A 21,416-nucleotide genomic window follows, 5' to 3' on the forward strand; every position below is an offset into this window, starting at 1 on the left:
GAGGCCACCATGGATGTTCTCCAACATGTCTTTTCATCCTCAAATTACGTTTGGGTCAATCCATGAACGTGCCTTCCATTACAATGAACCCACTTATAGCTGTGGGTTCCTCTGCAGGTCAGTGACGCCAGACCTAACCGTGTGAAGATGGGCAGTATCTGTGCATTGGGGGTCGTGTAAAACTTCCATGTGATGGCACTACAATAAAGCGTCTTCCTGATGTGAAAGTATAAATCTTCGTTCTTCACTGACACACTGCCCTCCCTTCAGTTAATAGGCGCTGTCCACCAGGAAAATGGTTGTTTGCACATTCGTCCATCAGCATTGATGGATTCTGTGTTCCTTGTTTTGAGTTTCAATAAAACTGGGGATCTTGGCCTTCGTGAGAGATGATCCTTGTTCTGCAGAAATTTGTAAAACCATTAGAAATATTATATCTCTATAATATAACTGACATATAACATATATTATATATACTTGAAGCCATTTCTTCAGCAAGCAATCACTCAGAGACCCGGCAATATTTTGTATGAACATGTAATCAAATAATACAACAAATATATGCACTATTTTGTATGCAGAGATGAGCAAATAATACAGGTAAAACAGCAAAACAATATATTGGAATTTTTAGTGAATTCAACTTTTCAGTTCTTTCATGGGTATTTCTTATTTGAATGATGCCTCGGTTTGCTTGATTATTAGCAAACTTAATGGTAAAATGTAGGTGAATTTTATAGCTTTACATTAGAGGTCTAGTACTCAGCAATTGAGACATTTACCCAGTATTTTAGAAACTTCATTTCTCCTTCTTTTGTCAACATTTTCCACAAAACTATATACATGCTATTGATCTGCTAGAGAATTATTCTAGGGTTGACTAGCTACCAGATGGTGAAGACCTGTTCTTTCCAGAGGTCACTAATTAATAATGCTGAAATATGTTGCATGTTATACAGCGAACAATGTTGAAAAGCCTTCATGATGCTGGAAAGCAAATTGCTCGAGGCAGCATGATTGCATCTACTAATATCATTAACAGCACTTTATGAGGCAGACTCCCCACCTGACCACTGGTTTATGAAGAGTGAACCCTTTCTAGAGCTGCTACTAATGGTCTCTGCAGGTTTTAGCATCGGCCTGGGGCCAGGCCCATCACTAAGTTAGTTCAGAGTTCTAAAGAAAAGGAAAGAGAAATCCTCCACCATGTTTATAGCCACTTCTTCCTGAGAATCAGCAAATTCTCATTGGGCGACCTAGGGATGCAGTGGTTAAAGCGTTTGACTGCTCATCATTAAGCTAGTGATGATCACAGTGACCTCACGGCCTTGGTCACCCAATGGAGCAGTTCTACCCCATCTTTCAGGGTTACTCTGAGGGACCTAGGACTTGAAGGCAGTAGGTTTTGTTCTGGAACACTAAGACCAGAGTGCATACGCAAACCAACCCCTCTGCCTTTGAATGAGTCGGACTCAGGCCAACATGGTGTGGACACTTAGTGGAACTGGGCCCCAGGAGTTCTCTCATGCGATATTTTTTGAAGTAGACCAACAGGTCTTCCCTCTGGGCCATCTCTAGGTAGACTTGAACTGCCAGACTTTCAGTTAGTAGACAAGCACCTAATCATTTGTGCTACCCTGCTATCCCAGACTACAGCCAGGTCTAGTCCTGTTTTGGGTCCATCCCAAGTCTATTCCTATCTCACCACCACTCTGACCTCCATGTGACCCTGCTCAAGTCACGGAACCTTCTCAAATTTCCTTATTTTTTAAAAAGTGGGAAAGAGATGAGATATCCTCTATCCAAGTCAGTTTGGGGAAGTGCAACTTGCTGGCTAACATATAGCAGCTTCTGGTCCTCAAGCAATTGCCACTGTTGTTACTGTTTGCAAAAATGGAAGCAAATGAGGACTATCCTGCGCAGTGTGGTAGACTCACTCGCACCCGAGGTGGCCTTCAAATAGCAGGTGTTCCCATACAGGACTTGGCAACAATATTGAGCACATCACCATAACCAGAGCGAAGACCAGCTGTGAGATTTGGAGGATTTCAGAGTGAGACTTCAGTCAAAAGCCAGGCACACCAGAGTCCTGTCCTCAAAGGACTTCCCAAGGGGCAGATATCGACAAATGGGAGAGCCACACTGTGCCATTCAGCCAAGCACACGATCTAGGGTAAAACCAGGTGGGACATCAACCAGTAAGCCCTCCACCCACTCAAACCAAACTCACTGCCATCAAGTCAATGCTGACTCGTAGCAGCCAAGACTGTCACTGTTGATGAGAGGAGAAAGCCCAGTCTTTCTCCTGAGGAGCTGCTAGTGCTTTTGAACCACTGACCATGCAGATCACAGCCCAACATGTAACCATTGCACTACCAGAGCTCCAATCCTCAGCACCCTGAATTACTAGGCCTGAGTTGAACTGTAAGAGGACCTGGCCCTCTTACCAACTCTGTGACCGGGAGCAAGTCTCTGATGACAAGACTTTGCACTCTGACGAGTCAATAGCCATCCGGTTAGTGGATAATGTATTCCTCTTGGAAGGTGGGAAATCTCTTCCTCTAAAGAAGGGCAAGACAGGGTTGACACAGCCCATACCCAATTTTGTTCATGGCCTACTTTGATGAACCGCCACGACACGCTGCCCCTGAGCACCCCCTGCAGCTCTTACTGCCGCTGAATTGGTCCTGAATCACGATGGCCCCATGTGTGTGGGACAGAGCTGCTCCACAGTGTTTCCAAGGCTGCGATCTTCGCAAAGCAGTTTGTAGGTCTGCTTCCTCGAGGCACCTCCAGGTTGGCTCGAACCAGCAACCTTTCAGTAAGTGGTCCAGCATTTAACCATATGGAGGAATTGTTTCCCAAATACTACAAGGGCTCAAATAAATGAAAATTTAGTCTATAGAGAATTTAACTGAGGGGATTTAACCAAGGGTGGGTGCCTTTTGTAGAGCAGGGCAAAACTGCAGTTGCCCGAGAGCTTGAACCTGACAAAGACGTGACTTTGCTAGCTGGGGCCCTTTACCAGTTGAAGCAGCAGCGCTGGTGTGTAGCACTCAGCTCCCAGAGCCGCAATCACTAACTGTTGGTCCCAACGCACTGGTCAAAGAGTGGCTCTCCCTGCTGATAGCTGGCTGCGCGGATCACCTTCTTCCTGAAGGGCCCAGCACACAGGCACCGCACCACAAGGGAGCTTATATTTGGAGGTTGCCTTTTTTAATTGAGTTGTGTAAGATCTTAACTCTTCATCTGCCAGAGGAGGAGGCTGCGCTATCAGATGCATAGACGTTTGACTAGAGAGAGGATTGAGTCATAGTGGAGCGGTATTTCAAAGCGTGGCCTGGGCCGCTGCATCCTGCGGTGAGACTTGGAATCCCAGCAGCCTCTGGAGCACAAGTGAGGAAGCCCCAGAGGGAAGGAGAGGAGACGCTGTGGGAAAGCTCGCACACAGGATGCAGAAAGCTGGCCAGAAAAAGGAAACACAGAGCGATAGGATCTCTGCAGGCAAAGAAAGTCGCCGTGTTGACAGGGCCGGAGGGCGTGCCTCAGACCACGCAGCTAAGTTCGTGTCACCCCAAACAAGCTATGAACCCCACAAGCACCAGTTTGTCCAAAAAGGCAAGGGCCGTTCCCATGGCTGGGCCGCCAAGGACAAAGGATGGGAACAGAACATGCAGCCTGGAAGCAAAATGTGGGCCTCACAATCCGGAAGCACCTCCATCCGTTAGATTTGCAACCAAGGCGAATATGGATGGAATCAATCATTCCAGGGGAACAGGTTTCATACATAGCAGCCTTCTTGCCTTCGAGGCGTCTGCTGAGAAAAGAGAACTTAGTTTTATTGTCTTCTCTTTGTAGATGCACAAGGTGGACCAGGATTAGCAAAACGGTACAATTCCTAGAGCATTAAAGTATACTTCAAGAGGTGAGATGACTAAGGCGTCCAAAGAAAATATGAAGCGCCCACAGTCACCAGGAGGACAAACATGCACCAATTAACTTTAGTGGATCTCAAACTTGTCTTAAACCAACGACCTTCTACTCGTGTTGATAGCCTGATTAGATATCACAATGCAAAAAACCTACACATTAATTCAAAGAATTCTCGTGCGTAAACATGACCCCTGGGGAAGAACGCACTTGATAGATGCACACCTGTTATGTTTCCAAGCCACAGAAGGGAAACCGCAGCACCTCTCCCTCATCAAAGGACCGTCGCTTACGCATGAACCTGGAATACTGAAAGCAAATCAGGTGTACAAGCTGAAAGCTTGCTGGAGAAGTGTCAGCAGAAGATCTGAAACCAGTCTCCGGGAGGAGACACCCCAGGGCGTGCTCAAGGAAAGGGTTGTGGTTAAAATTGCTTAAAGTAGCAGGTTCACTGAATGTTGTTGCAATCGTGGTCCCTTCTGAAGGGGTGTGGCTGCTGACTCCTATTGATTTCAAAAAATATGTTCAGGATCATTTTGGTACCTGGATTTGTACATTTGAAAAGTGGGGGAGTTGGTGAATGTCTAGTAGAAGCTGTTTCTCTGTATCACAATTAACACACCTGGTAAACACTTGTTTAGAGTCTTCATTCAGCAAATCGTGCCTTTACGTGAAACCAACACAAAAAGAAATGGGTGGATGGATACATGATTTTGAAATGGAAGTCTTAAAAATGTAAATAAAATGTGGAAAGAATCTCCCAAAAATCTATTTAAATAAATAATGCAAGAAGAAGAAAATGATAAAGAGTTCACAAAGCCAAAATACAATCGAGTATATTCCACCTGAGTTTAGAAACTGGCTCAGGAGCAGATTTCATGCACTGAACACGATTGATCCAAAATCAAATGAATGTGTGATGACATCAAGGACATCATACATGAAGAAAGAAGATGACATTAAAAAGACAAGAGGAAAATTAAAAGGCAGATGGATGTCAGAAAGACTCCAAAACTTGCTCATGCAAGTAGAGTAACTAAACTCAGTAGAAGAAATGAAGTCAAAGAACAGAAAATTTAAAGGGCACCTAGACAAGATAAAATTAAGCATTATAATGGGTAAAAACATAAAATTATAAAACCAAAAGAGGGGAAAAGTATACTCAGCCTATCTTAAATTAAAGAACTGAAGAAAATATTCAAGCTCCAAGATGAACTATTGGAGGATTCTGTGGGCAAAATATTGAACGATACAGGAAATATCCAAAGAAGATGAACCAAAAATAATTCATTGACCCTCAACTATTTCAAGAAATAGAACATGATTAAGAACCAAAGGTGCTAAAAGAAGAAACCAAGATTATATTGGAGGTATTAGTGAAAACAAGGCTTCAAGAGTTGATGGCATAGCAGATGGAATGTGCCAACAAACTGATCTAGCACCGGAAGTATTCACTACTTTATGGCAAGACATTGGGAAGATTATCACCTGGTCAACCAGCTAGAAGAGATCCCAGTGAGTGCCCACGACAAGGAAAAGTGACAGGGTGTGAAAATGGTCTAATAGCATCACTAGTGTCATGCAAGTTCATAAACAGAAATCCAAGCCAGATTCAGAAGAGGCCATGAAGCAAGGAATAGCACTGCTGATGTCAGATGGATCTCAGCAGAAGGCACAGAATACCAGAAAGAGGTTTGCTTGCTCATGTGTGTGTGTGTGTGTGTGTGTGTAAGAGAGAGCTTTATAGCAATAAGTAGCTATATATCAGGGAAACATCCCAGCCCAGTCCAGAAGTCTGATACCAGTCCATAAATCCCTCTTCAGACTCATGCAACCACACGCAATGACGCAGAATGCAGGAAGATCACAGGCCTCGAGGTGCAAAGTCGTGTGGATCTGCGTGCAAAGACACTCGACGGTGTGGACTCTAATAATTGATGGATAAGGCCGAGAAGGATGGGTGCACAGAACACTTCATTGTGCTCGTGTGGAACCTGGGCACAGACCAAGTGACAACTGTTCAAACAGAACAAGAGAGTCATGAATGGTTTAAAATCGGGAAAGGTAAGCATCGTGGCCGTATCCCCTCACCATACTTTATCAACGAGCGTGCTAAGGAAATCATCTTAAGCATGAAGAAGACTGTGGCTTCAGGATTGGAGGAAGGCTCGTTAACAACCTGTGATGTGCAGATGACACAGCTTGCTGAGCACAAGAAGGACTTGAATGATCCACTGATGAGGATCGAAGACGGTGACCTTCAGTATGGATGGCAGCTCAGTGGAAAGACAACAAAACTCTTCTCAACTGGACTGGTAGATAGAATCGTGGGAAACCGAGCAAGGATTGCAACCGCCAGGGATCTCGTTTTACTTGGACCCACAATCAACACGCACAAAGCAGCAGTCAAGAAATCAACAGGCATAGCGCACTGGGCAAACCCACTGCCCAAGACCTTTATAAAGTATTAAAACTGGAAGACATCACCTTGACGCAAAGGTGTGCCTGACCCGAGCCATGGTATTTTCAGTAGTCTCACCTGCATGTGAAAGAAGAACAATGACTGAGGAAACTGGAGAAGAATTGAGGCATTTGAATGACGGTGTAAAGAAGACTGAAAATATTGTGGAGTGCCAGAAGAACAAACAATCTGTCTGGGGGGAAGTACAAGCAGAATGCTCCTTAGCAGCAGGGGGCCGCCTTATCTGTGCTGTAAATCAGCCTGGCTACAATTACAGATGGGAAAGGGAAAGGGGGAAGTAATTTTAAAGATTAAAACGTTTTTCACAGTTAAAAGTAAGATACATCTTAACTACTCTAAGGAAGTGTTCTGAAGTCCCCTAAACTGTAAACGGTACTAGTCACTCAAAGTGTCTAGCTTAATATGTGTCTGTCTCACTCTTTCTCTAAAATTCAGAGCAATCCTGGCTCCAATTAGGGAAGGGAAAGTAAAATGAGGAAATCATTTTAAAACATCTTCTTGGTTAAAAGGAAAGCCTGTCTTAACGACTTGGAGGAAGTGTTTTGACGTCACTGTTTGGGGGGAAACTGAGGGTCTGGATTACAAGAGAGCAATTCTCAGGACACCTGTTTCCCCGCTGGTTTCTTCCTCTCCTTAATCCAGCATTCTCGGCAGAGCAGCTTCAACCTGAACTTCCTTATAAGCAATTGGCGCCCTGCCCCACAATTGATCCCTGGCCTGGCTTTTAGCTGTTTTGTATTGAGCTTCTCCAGTCTCTCCCCACAGGTGTGGTTGATTTCTGTGTGCTCCATCTGGACAAGTCCACGTGAATAGTCACCTTAGGTGTTAACAAAAAAAAAAAAGGAGGGGCAGGTGTGAGGGGGGGGTGATATGCAATGAAGAAGTTCTTGGTCTTGCAAAATTCTGTCATGCAATCTCCAGTTTCATTTCTATCAACCAAGACCAGGTTTTCCAAAAACTGTCCTTTCCTCTTTGTGTTTGCCTTTTGCATTTGAATCACCAATGATTATCAATGCATCTGGATTGCATGTTTGATCAACTTCACACTGAAGGCATTCGTAAAATTGAGAGTGCCACGGACTGCCAACAGAACCAACAAACCCATTTGGGACGAAGTGCAGCAAGAGTGCTCCTTAGAAACAAGGATGGTGAGATTTTGTCTCACATACTTCGGACATGTTACCAGGAGAGACCACTCCCGGGTAAAGAACGTCGTGCTTGGTAAAGCAGAGGGGCAGCAAAAAGAGAGGGAGGCCATCGGCAAATAGATCGACACAGTGGCTGCAACAATGGAATCAAACACACGAGCAATTGCGAGGCTGGCACCGGACCTGGCAGTGCTTTGTTCTGTGGTGTGTCGGGTCACTGTGGCTCGGAACCAACTCTGTGGCATCTAACCGCAACACTGTGATCTCGCAGAGAGAGAAAATTATCTGGGCTGACACTGGAGTCTGCACCTCAGCCCATAATCATGTAAATATGACCTTGAACAAACACTTACTCCTCTCTCCCTGGTACCCCACAAGCTAGTGGTGAGGAAATTAAAGAATTCGACCAATGTCTCCAGTCTGAAATTGATCAAACACATGGCTCAGATGCATTGATAATTATTGGCCATTGGAATGCAAAAGTTGGAAACAAAGAGGAAGGAATAGTAGTTGGGACATATGGTCTTGGGATAGAAATGAAGCCAGAGAGCACAGGAGAGGATTTGGTAAGACCAATGGCCTTTTCACAACAAGTACCCTTTCCCAACAATACAGCAGCTATGCACGTGAACGTCTCTGGATAGAACGCGCAGAAATCAAATGGGCCGCCTCTGTGGGAAGAGAGGAAGAAGACGCTCAATGTCCGCAGCAAAAATCCAGCCAGGGGCTGCCTGGGGACAGACCTACCTAGCAATCCTAAGTAAGTTCAGATCAAAATGAAAACATAAAAAACTAAAACAAGCCCACAAGAGCGTCATTCATGAAGAAAGCCCAAAGGTCACTGAAAAGACTCGGGGGTGGAGGGAGGAAAGAAAAGATCAAGGTGGGTATCAGCAGAGACTCTAAAACCGGCTCTGACTGTAGAGCAGCTACGGCAGGTGGAAGGAATGATGAAGTCAAAGGGCTAGCAGAGATGGTCAAAGGGCAGCTTGAAAAGACAGCAAAATATGATGAAACGTACAAAAACCTAGAGCTAGAAAACACAAAGGGAAGAACCCCCTCCGCGTATCTTAAGCTGAAAGAACTCAATGAAACATCCAAACCCCAAAGTTGTAATGGCGATCCTTCCTTCGTCATTCACTCATAGACTCAGACCCTTTCAATGGGGCCACTCCATGCCAAAGGCTCTGTGATTGAACCCATGCCTTCTGAGCCTTCTTTTAGGCTACAGTCTACATTTTTAAGGCATTGTCTTGATTGATGGTTACTCCGAAATGAACTTGTATGTAGCTGAAAAATCTAGGTCCGCTTCAGTTTCACTTGTCCTCCTTTTGTAACCCACCAGACCAATGTTTAAATCTGAGCAGTAAGGAGTGTGGAGGGTTCTGAAGACTCTCTCTCTCTCTCTCTCTCTCTCTCTCTCTCTCTCTCTCTCTCTCTCTCTCTCTCTCTCTCAACCTTAACTATTTATTCATTTATGTAGGTGTGTGTTCATTCATGGACAGATTCCCTTTTGTTTGTGGGATGTAATAGCTATAAATAAATTCAGAGTTGATGTAGTTTCACAGCCCATCGCATCAAATCGAATCAGAACCAACATCCCATTAGACCCTCACCAATAGCTGTGGGCTTTGTCCTTTCCAGCCGGCCGCCTTCCTCCCATAGTTTTCTGTCCTTCCCCACCCACTACCTTCACCCCTGGCCTCCTCTTATCCTTTGGTGTGAAAACCATGTTTCTTTTTCTTTATCATAATGATGTCATAAGATATTTATCTTTGGGAGCTTGATTAACTCTGCTAAGCCTCATATTCTCTAGCGTTGTCAATATCTTAAGGTGTTTAGCAGATGCATCATTGTTTTTTGCTGGTGCATAATATTCCATTGTATAAATGTACCAGAGGTCACTTATCCGCTGACTCCTCAGTAGTTTGGGATCTTGATTGTGTCCATCTGTTTGATATTGTAGAAATTGCTGCAATAAGCATAGGTGGGCTTGTATAGGTCCATTTGTGTTTTGTTCTTTATTCTTTAGAGTGTGTACTAAGTAATGAGATTACAGGATCATAAAGTATTTGTAATTAAGGCATTTATCTTTAATATTTTACTTTAGGCTTTCAGTTAGTGTCTTCTTGTGCCACATGCTGAATGTATTGGGGATTTTTAACGTCCACCATGATCTCATTTGCTTCTCAGAACTTTGTGATATGAGTGTCAATAGCCGTGTTTTCAGAGGTGAGAAAATCAAGTCGATTGCAGCCAGTGAACGAGAGATGGGGTCGGTATTTGAACACGGGTCTACCATACTCTTCTGAAAGTGAAGAGGGCCTGAAGCACTTACTGATGAAGATCAAAGCCTGCAGCCTTCGGGGGGGGGGGGGGGCTTACACCTCAGCCTAAAGGAAGCAGAAATCTTCACAGTTGGATTGAGTCTCTAATCAATATCATGATCAATGGAGAAAAGATCAACATTGTCAGGGATTTCATTTTATTTGGATCTGTAATCAATGCTTGTAGAAGTCAAAATATCATTGAGCAAAATGCTGTCAAAGACTTATTTTAGGGTTTGTGGAGGGGGGGGCGGTTACTCAGAGAACTAAGGTGTGCCTGACCCAAGCCATGGTATTTCCAATAGTCTCACGTGTGTGTTAAAACTGGACAATGGAGAAGGCAGGCGGAAGAAGAATTTATGCATTTGAATTGGTGTTGGTGAAGAAAATTCAATATCTCACGGACTGCCAGAAGAGCAAATGTGTCTGAGAAGTGCCATCTGGGGTGCCCCTTAGAAGCAAGGGTGGCAAGACTTTGTCACATCCACTTTGGACATCTTATCAGGAGGGACCAGCGCCTGGAAACGATCATTACGCCTGGTGAATTAGAGAGCCAGCAAAAAAGAGAGAAAGACTCTTCCTGAGATGGCCTGGCCCAGTGGCTGCAACCATGGGCTGAAACAGCAGCATCAGGAGGACGGTGCAGGATGGAGCGAGGTTCTGTTCTGCTGGGTGTGGCGTCTCCAGGAGCTGGAGCCACCTAGCTGGCACCCCACACCAGCTACTACCATATTCCAAATCCATACTTTTTTCTGCATCCCAAATCTGGCCGTTAGAGGGCATGTCTCTTGACTGGATACTGGGTTTATGTTCTTCCTGTTATCGATTTACGGGCTTAATTTTTTTTCTTTTTCAAATCCCAGAGTAGTTCCATCCAAATGGGTAAAGCTGGAATATCTGGGTGGTGCGCATGGGTACGCTTATGCAAAAGGTTGGTGGTTCGAACCCACCCAGAGGAGCCTCAGAAGAGAGGCCTGGTGATCTGCCCCCAAACATTTGCAGCCTTGGCTCCAATTCCTGTGTTCTCCTCTGCCGCACCAACAGGGGGCACCATGATTCAATAAACGTCAATGGACAGCGACAGGAGGGTGAAGATGATCTTGGATCAAAGAGAAGGGCAAAGAAATTCCTGATTCCCATGAAAACCACGCACATCCAGAAATAGCTCACAACTCTGGGCCCGTGTCTTCCTGTACTTCTAAATGATTGAGACCAAAGACCCAGCAGGCCCAGCAGGCAGGCATCAAAAGAGCTCACCAAGGGATGGAACTGTCGAACCTCAGCCCTTATCTCAATCTGCCATGTCCGTGGCCAAACATGGGCTCAGTTCCCCTCTGACAAAAACAACTCTTATTTTTCAGACGGCGAAGGGCCGGTGGGGGGGTGGGGGGTTTAAATTTTTTCTTACCGGAAATTTCCATCCTTTGGCCTTAACCGGTGCCCTGTCTTCAAAAGCTCAGCCTGTTTTTCTGTGGCAAGCTTCCTAGGAAAATGGCCCGCGCCCCAGAGTGCCTGGTATTCTGAGTCACAGTCTGCCTCTGACTAGAAGCCGGGCCCCCAGACTCTAGCCGCCAACACTTCTTAGTTCAAAGGGAAGTGAGCCGGAAATCTCCATACTCATTCATAAAGCAGTTCTGTTGACATATAATTCACATACCGTACAATATCATTTGATCATCCTGAAGAGAGTTGTGCCATCGTCAGCACAAACGATTTTAGAACACTTTCTTCTGTTTGTGCTCATTGTTGTTGGCTCCCCACGTCCCCCCAACTTCCCCTGCCACACTTCTAAGAAATGATTCATCCAGTCACTTCTATTTATAGATTTTACTATCATGGATTTCATACACAGAAAAACATATTCCCAAAAAACTAACTAAACAGATAAAACCAAGAAAAAGCCCAATTTAAAAGAAAATATTAAAAACCAGAGCAAATTGTAAAGGGGGTCCAAAGGGAGACCCAAGGCTAAGATGTTCAACTTTAACTTAACTACGTCTGCAGCAACCCACTCTCCAGTGCCCTCTGTCTGCACATCGCTGGTTCATGGTCAGAGGGGATTCAGGGGAGACAATCCACATGGGGACCCTGCAAATGGGTTGGGGGCTTTCACTGTAACCCGTAGCCTTCTGCATCCGCACTCATTTTCATTTTGAGTTCTTCAGGAAACGGAATATCATATCGGAGAGTCTCCACTCCTGTGCATTAGCATCAAGGTCAAGTATGACTGCAGAAAAACAAGGGTGGATTTGAAAGTGAGGAGCCTTTGTTTTGAGGGGCTAAGTACTCCTAAAATGTGGGAAAGCTTCTAGAACAAAAAAGGTCCCCAGCAGCACAGGGGACTAAGCATTATGGGGCTGCTAACCAAAAGGTTGGCAGTTCAAACCCACCAGCCTCTCCACAGGAGAAAGGTGGGGGCAGCCTGCTTCCATAAGGATTTACAGAAAATCTATACAGCAGCAGTTCCACTGTGTCCGGGAGGATCACTGTGAGTCGGAATCAACTTGACAGCAGTGGGTTGGTTGTGTTTCCTTCTCTGAAAGAAAAGGTCTCTGAGAGGTGTAAGCAATTTGTTCTCGGCTGTTAACACAAAGGTTGGTAGTTTGAATCCGCCCAGCAGCACTGTGGAAGCAAGACCTGGTAATCAGATCCCATAAAGATTGCAGCCAAGAAAACCCTGCAGTCTGTGCCACGGGGACAATATCAACCACATCTGACACAGCAGCAGTGGGTTTTCTACAAGAAAAGTCAGGCAGCTGGCAAACGCGAATTCAAGAATGCTCGCACCTGTTTGTACAGAGAAATGCACGTTATGATTCTTAACACTTTTTCTTGCTGAAGTGAGTCATTGTAACCTGGATCAGAAGGAAATGCTAATTAGCTCCTCTGGTTCTGAGATTTCCTTTAAGGAAGAAGGAAACAGATGAGGTACTGTTGTTCTAACTGTTAGCATTGAACATACAAGCTGGACATGCTGATTTCCATCAGCGGCAACGCAGGGACCTTCGCAAGTCAGAAAGGGAAGAGGAGATTAATGACTTAGTTCTAAGAGACGGTGGACTAGCCTTGGTCCATTCAAAGTGCCACAAATCAGGTCCATTTCTGGGTTTTTAAGATGCAAAATGGGTCTCAGGCTCCCGGGAGAAAAGTGATCACTGGTCTGCACTACGCAGCTCTAGTACTGAGAAGGAGGAAGTGTTTCGGTCTCAGCATTGTGCCTGCCTCGTTTAAAGAGGCATGCTGGTATCAACAACTCATGGGAGCAAATACACGGTAAGGGCCATCAAAGGTGCCCTCACATCTGAAGCATGGGGTGGACTGTCTGGTGCAGGGCAGTCGTCTTCTGAGAAAAGACAGTGACCTCGAGATGTAGCTTAGGTACATTCTGCACGTCAAGCTTCCCCGAGGGCACACGACTATCCAGAACGCACAGAATCCACTTGGATTCTTCCTTCTGGGCCCAAAATCAGTATGGTTGGTCTTCCAAGTCTGGGTGGATCATGTTTTCCTCGCTACTGACTTCTTCAGCTTGATTGGCCTTGTAGGTCGCTAACATCTTCAGGTGTTCTTAATGAACGTATACCACTACCTTGAAGGATAATAGACTTAGTTGGGTTTTAGGTTGTTCCCAAGGTTTCCTGCCCTGGAAGCTCCAGGAGCTGCTTCTGCTCTTGGGTGAACCCTGAAGCCAGTGGGAATTTTATTCCTGCAGGAGTGACTTGGGTCTTTCTATCTCCATGTTCCTAAGGTAATATAAGGACCTGGCCATTCATTCTCTTGAAAGGTGGCGCCTACATATTCAAGTAGTTTTTCAGCTCAGGAAATCCTTGTGTAATTGGCTCTGTAGTTACTGCTTTCATTTTCCATAGGTGTAGCTTTCATTCCTAAGTGGAATCACCACCCCTTCTCCTACAGATCTTCTCCCCGTACTCTAACCCGTTTCTCTCCATTCCAGGAACAGTCTCAAGATTGTTCGTGACATCGCTAATTTGATGTCCAGCAACATCCTGCTATTGTGGATTTGAATTCTGTGATTGAATCATTAAGGAGCCACGGTGGGGCCGTGGGTGAGTGCGCTGCTAACTGTAAGGTCAGCAGTTTGAATCCAATAGAAGCAGCTCTGCAGGAGAAAACCCTCTCACTGCCATCGAGTTGATTCTGACTCACAGCGACCCTCTAGGACAGGGTAGAACTGCCCCTGTGGGTTTCCGAGACTGTCACTCTTTACAGGAGTAGAAAGCCCCACCTTTTTCCTGAGGAGCGGCTTGGTGGTTTCAAACTACTGACCTGTCGGATCGCAGCCCAGCGTGTAACCTCTGTGCTACCAGGGCTCCTTTGCAGCAGAGCAGACAAGACAATCTTCCCCTGTGAAGATCGAAGGCTGGGAACCCCTCTGGGTGATGAATCTCTGTCCTATAAGGTCCCTGTGAGTTAGGATCAGTTCATCAGTCACTAACAACACCATTGCACCTTCGCCCCCCGCCCCTTCTCTCTTGGTATTTTTTAAACTTTTTATTGAAATTTAGGTGAAACTTTATAGAGAAGACAATAGGTTTTACCTTCACCAATTCACACGTGCTTTGTTTCGGCTCATCCATTGCCATCTCCTCCGTGTGCCCGCCCCCTTATCCCACTTCCTCCCTGTGCTTCGAGTTCCTTCCTTTCCTAGACCTGTCCACTGTGTCCTTGCGTGAATGCTGCCTCTGTGATGTTACAGGGCTGACCAAAGTTCCAGACCCGAAGGGTGATTGCGGGCTATCGTCTTGGGGTCCCCTCGGTCTCTGTAGGCCCAGGGAGCCTGGTGTCGTGATTTTGAATTCTGTCCCACATTTTTCTCCGTGCTATCCTGAACCTTCTAATGCCATGCTAATATTGCGTCTTTAATTCCTCTTCCTCTCTTGCAACGCCCCGCCTCAGACTCTGATTCAGACACCTTGAACTTCGCTCAGTTCCCCGAGATCCTGGTCTCCTTTTCTCTCAGCTCTAGGGCTGCACACTCGTATCTTTTCCCCCGATACATCCCCTTCCCTCTTCATTGGGCAAAGGCCTGCAGTCCCAGGGTCCTTTTGTACAGGGGGTGTGCCCCCGTCCTGGGCTTCGATGGCCCCCTGGCCGCCCTTCTGTGCTGTCATTGTCTGTGGCTCCGTCAGGGTCCCCACTAGACTCTGTGAGGACATGAGCCATGTCAACTTTGTCCATCCCTATCCCCTCACCCCCAGCACACGCAACATGTCTGTTCCCCGACAACCCCACTCCCTTTTGATCATACCCAGCTGTCTCTTTCTACCTCGAGAATTCTTCTCCTGCTGGCTGGCGGCTCTTACCCCTAGGTGCTGCCTGACCGATTTGCTTTTGGGTCTGTGTTCCCTCTGCTGCTCTAGGGCACCCTGCCTTCCTCCGGCATGATAGCCTGGTCCCCTGTCACACACGTCTCCTTTCTGGCTGTCCCGGCTCCTACCCACCTCCTCGTCCTCCCCTGACCTCACATTTTGTCTTCTTGTCATTATTAACTAGAGTCGGCTCCTACCGATGACAGCCCCACATGCCGTGGACAAAACACTGCCCGGCGCCATCTTACCATCTTCATAGTCATTGGTAGGGTCCAGTCTGCTGTGTACTGTGAGTCCCTTCTAACCAGGGGCCCATCATCCAGCCCTTCAATACGGGGCAGTATTCTTTTTTCATTGGATACTTTTCTGAAATAGACCATTGGGCCTTTCTTTATAGTCAGTCTTGGTTCTGGAGGCTCTGCCGATACCCATCCACCAGGGGTGGCCTTGGTGGTATTTGAAATACACCAGCCACCAATGCACTCACAGAAGGGGTGGTGTCAATCACAGCACCATCACTGCCTCCTTGTCTCCCAGTTCTCAAGCTAAAAAACAGACTGTTTGGTACAACCCTTGTCCCCACACCCTTTTTGTGGCTACTGAACTCTTTGAGTTAGTCCAGGTAGGCTAGAGAGACAAATTCATGAACACACTCCATCTGTGTAAGAGAGAACTTCATAGCAAAGGGAAATTATACATTAAGAAAACATCTCAGTCCTGGTCAAGTTCATAAGTCCAATATTACCCTATATGTCCAGTACCAGTCTATAAAGTCCTCTTCAGACTCACACAGCACATGCAATGAAGCCGAATGCAGGAAGATCACAGGCCAGTGGGTGGAAAGTCTTGTGGATCCAGTGGTGGAAGCATCTCAGTGCTGGCGTGGGTCTCCACGTGGCCCTTCCAGCTCCAGGGGTCCAGCTACATCAGTGTAGTTCCATGTGGCCTGTCAGCAGGAAGACCAAGCAGAGAGTGTGTGTGTCCCACCTCCAGTGAGCTATTTATCTCCTTCAAGCCTCCAAATCAGGTCATCAAGCTGTGACCTGATTGACAGGCTAGACACCACCTCTCCACAAGTTAACAGGAGATTATGTAACTACCGTACGCTTGCAGGCACAAATGGGGCATAAATACCCTACCCCTGTGGTCATGGGTGTTTCGTTAGAATTTGGTATGTCTTCCAACTTCAACCAGATACCATTTTGAAACCAGGAGTCCTGGGCCCTGCCTTTTTCAAACAAGCCCAGGAACCAAAATATCAGTTAGATATTTTCAGGAAGTATCCTTGAACATCCTTTTGAACCTCAGTTATGTCCTAAATATTGTATTGGGGCTTATTATCAAAGACATCTAAATAGGTAAGCCTATCCGCAACCAGCTGAGGCATGTAGACAATACAACAGAATCCTTCCACTGTTGCCGGCATTTCCAGGTAGCGCATGAGGTGTGAGACGAGTGTAGGCAGAGGAGATAGCGGCCACCCGCTCCCCCCCCCCCCCCGCCAGACCAGGAAATGGCTTCCACTTGAGAGATGAGAGATGACCCCTTATGGAAACAGCTGGTTAACGGCTGCAGTGCCTCATTCCCGGGCAGACAGAACCCACCCAGTTAAGAGACACCTGCTTCTGCTGTCCTGTCCAGGGAATCCAGATTAGGAGAGAAATTATTTTCAGATGAGTTCTCGCAGATAACTCAAGTGGCTTGTCATGCATCCCTGCATATGCAGGAAAGAGATATTGATCAACAGTTCTGTTGAAGGTATTTTTTGTTTAAAGCAATTAGTATATTTGTTGGGGTTTCAAAGTGGGATCGCCAGATCTGTCCCACCTGCGTGGGGAAACAGAATCCAAGAAGCTGGGCTCCCTGGAGAAGAGCCGGCATGAGGCTTGGAGGAAGACTCAGTTACAACTTCGAAATGCAGGTGACAGCCTGGCTTATGAAGGCCTTGCTTACCAATCCTCTTCAGGATTCAGAACATTTGCTGATGAAGATCCAGGAGGAGTCTTTCCATCTTTGCCTGTTTGCTGGTGGTGTAGTGGGTTACAGGTTGGGCTGTGAACCATGAGGTCAGCAGTTCCAACCCACCAACCACTCCATGGGTGGAAAATGAAACTTCCAACTCCTGTAAAGATTTACAGTCTAGAAGAAACTGCACAAAGACAGATCTATTCTGTCCAATCAGGTTGCTATGAGTCAGAATCAGCCCACTGGCACTGAGGGAGACTAAAAGGTATACTTGCATACTTGCACCCTTTTTTTTTTTAACTGTCTAAAAGTGAATAATCAGTGACACCTTGTGGCTAATTTGTGTATTACCATCTTCCCTTGGGAAGCTTGCCCACAGATCCTCAGGCGCCTCACTGAGACAGCAGACCGTCTGGAGAGCATGCTCTGTGTTTGCAGATTTTACTTCTTGGAACTGGATTTGCCCATCAGCTCTAATTGGCCTTCTGGTCCCACTCCTTCACAGAAGCGGCAGTGATGGTGAAGGTCAAGGGGGCTTCCACATTGACCAACTCAACCGTTATTTCTCCATTCACCTCTTCCTTCCCCTCTCAGTAATTTTAGACCAGGTTAACCACATTGTTCCTGAAACCCTTGCTTGCAGCAAGACCGCTTGCTCTTCGGCCTCATCACCTGCTCCTGTTCTTCTGCCTGGCTTTACCATCTGCAAGGTCTTCAGCTCCAGGCTTCCTCGGCCGATCCTAAGACTTTAAAGCCATGTTGCGGATTGAATTGTGTCTGTCCGTTCCCCACCTCCCCCGACCTCATAATAACAGGACCACAATCCTCAGTATTATGTAATGAGTCTCCATTGCGTGCTCTGCTAAGTGTTGTGAATCTTATCCGCTATGACGGCAGTGAGGCGGGACACATTCTTTAGGATCAGTCTGCGTCTTTGGAGGGAAGGTTAAAATGGACATTTTATCGTTTTTAGTGAGAATTAACACAATGGGGTTTCCATTTGGCAATTTCTACACAAATTGTTCAGTGACGTCGGTTATATTTTCCCAGCTTGTCTGTACTCTCGGTCACTGTGTTCTGTTTGTTCTGATTGTTGTGCTCTAGTTTCACTGCCCCCACCCCCATTTCGACTCCTCTTTGCTTTGCAGCAAATGTTAAACTTTTGGTCTCAGATCCCCCAAGCCAAAGCCATGGGCCTCAAGTCCGTCTCAACTCATAGCGGACCGTATACAGGGCTCCCGAGGCGGTAAATCTTTATAGGAACAGACAAGCTCATCTTTCCCCCGAAGGACAGCGCCACCGGCCGCCTTTGAACTCACACAGATGGTGGTTTTCTTGGCTGGCTTGTTGGGCTTTTTAAAAGCTTTACATTTGGCATAGTTGTACATACTGACATGCAACTCACAATTCACATGGCTTCACTCACATTAACAAGAGGTGAGCAGTCACCGCCACAAGCCATTTTAGAACATTTTATTTTCGTGTTCCTTGGTGTTAGCTCCCCACCTCCCACAACGTCCATGCCACAACCCTTGGTAATTATTAACCCAGCAACTGTCTATAGATTTATCTCTGCTGGATTTTATATACAGAAAATCATACAAAACATAAACAGGAAGCAAACCAAATAACGAGCAGCAATGACAAAACAAAACAGAGAAACCACAATCGAAAGGAGAAAATTTTAAAAACTGAAACAACTTTAACAGTTCCAGATGGAGATCAGATGATAAGCTGTTACATTTTAATCTAACTACCTCTGCCATAATCAACTTTACAATGCTCTCTGACTGAAAGCAAGGCTGTTCGTACCCCTGGACTATGGTCAGAGGGTTCCCCTGAAGCTTAATGCATGTGGGGACCCTGAAATGGGTTTGGGGCTTCCACTGTCATCCATAGCCTTCTGCAAATCAAATGTTCAGAATTTAATCTCTGAAAGCATTCCCTCCTTCAGATTTGGATTTTATAATTATAGCCCTTGGATCATACAGGCTGGTATGCTTCTTCCATGTGGACTTAGTTGACTCCTCACTTGGACGGCTGCTTGTTTGAAGACAAACTTTTAAGACCCTGGGTGCTATTCTTTCTGATAGCTGGGAACCATGTTATTTCTTCACAAAACTTTACTAAAACACCAGTGTCTCAGTGATCTCTTCAAGAGAGCAAGTATAGAATAGGGCCATGTCATAAGAACAAACTGCCTTTGGGGATAGAATCCATTCACCTATCGATGGCTTCTATATGTCTCTGGTTCACTTAAAAGACAGCATTATCATTTTATACCAGAGAACGTTTAAATCATCTCCCTGAGGCACAAAGTAATTCTATTGATAGTCATCAAATGAGCTAATAGTATAGAATTCAAAACACTGTTGAGTAAAGGAAATTGTACAGGTTTAGGCTGGTTTTCCAGACCACAATGCATGACTTGTACAGATTAAATGCTTAGGTGACTGGACACTATTTATATGATCAATGGAAGTTGTTTTAGGGCAAAGCTTTCAATAACACTGATTCACAAAGGCAGAGCCATGCCTATCAGATGAATACATATAAGAAAGCAAGGAGAGCATTAAAACAGGAAATATATGGTAGTCCCAGGCCACCATGCACTGGGTACCCTCAAAGCAAGAGATCTGAACCAAAGCCCAACAACCACCAATTCCATATGTTTGGGATAGCAGACATCTGCTTCGTCTCACACTACGCTATCTCAGCCTTAAGTCCAAGAGACTTCAGTCCTGAGTTTCTTCAATCTGTTACAACTGAAGTAAAGGCCAATTCACTTAGTGGGGTTCCCATGTCAAGTCCTTCTGGTTTGGCCTATGAAAGACACTGGGTGCCTCAAAAGGACAGAGTCTAAAGTCTCAGGAGTCTATGCTGATATCTGGGCACTGTGTTATTTCTTCACCAAACTCTCCCACGGCACCCAGACCTTCAATGATCTGAGTAGTCACTGTCACTGCGGGCTGTAGAGAAATTAGGTCAAAAGTGTCCAATAAGAACAGAGTACAGGCACATTGTCCCCTTGGTTCTATATAAGTCATGATGAGCATTCTTCCCCAAAGGGAAATTATCACACCTGGTTTACCCAAGGATTAGGTTGCATCTTGAGTCAATCACCTTGGGGACATAAAAGGGATCAAACTGAGCAGAGAGGAGAGGGGTTGCAGTACCACCAAGAAGAGGTAGGAGTGGACTGCAACCTTAGAATCCAGAATCACTGCAGTGAAGGTCCTTGACCCAGGAGAAGACTGAGGCCAAGGCCACAGGAACAAGGGATTGCCGGGCCACAGGTGTTGACAGAAGACCAAGATCTTTCCTCAGAGCTGACAGAGACAGCCTCCCCCTAGAGCTACCGCCCTGGATTTGGACTTCTAACCCCTGAAGCATGATGTAGTTGTGGTAGTTACATGATTTCATGTCAACTTGATAAATAAGGACAGGGGTGGAGTCTAGCCTGTCAATCAGGTCACAGCCTGATGAGGCCTCCTTGTGGGCATGGCCTTCTCATGAGGATTCTGGAAACTTCCTTTCTCCCTGGAGGTGAACCACACTCTTTCTTTGCTTCACTTTCCTATGGAGGAGACACTCTAAGAACTGGAGGAGCAAAAAAAAAAAGAACTGGATGAGTCACATAGAGACCCAAGACAGCGTTGAGATGCTTCCACCACCACTGGATCCACAAGACTTTCCACCCACCAGCCTATGATCTTTCTGCGTTCAGCATCACTGCATGTACTGTTTGAATTAAAAGAGGGATTTATGGACTAGTATTGTACATATGGGCTAATATCAGACTCATGACCTGATCTGGACTGGGCTGGGATGTTTTCACAATAAGCAATTGCTCTTTTATATAAAGCTCTCTTACACGCAATATGCATGACCTTGAATTTGTTTCTCTAGTCAGACCAGAGTAACACAGTAGTAAATTGGTTTCTTTAAGGTCATCCATTCATGGTAATTGTTATAGTAGCACTCCAAACCAGAAAACCATATTCACTGCCATCGAGCCATTGTTAACTCATGGAGACCCTCTGTTGGTTTCCAAGGCTGTCTCCAAGTCCAGTGGTGGTTTAGCAGTTCATAGCAGCACTAGGTAACTAATCTAGTTATCTAGTTAAAAAACAAAACACTAAACTCTGTCACTGTCAATTCTGACTCAGGGTGACCCTATGGACAGAGTAGAACTGCCTTTGTTTCTGGGGCTGTAAATCTTTATAGAACAGAA

The sequence above is a fragment of the Tenrec ecaudatus genome, chromosome 7, assembly GCF_050624435.1.
Source record: "Tenrec ecaudatus isolate mTenEca1 chromosome 7, mTenEca1.hap1, whole genome shotgun sequence".
NCBI lineage: Eukaryota > Metazoa > Chordata > Mammalia > Afrosoricida > Tenrecidae > Tenrec > Tenrec ecaudatus.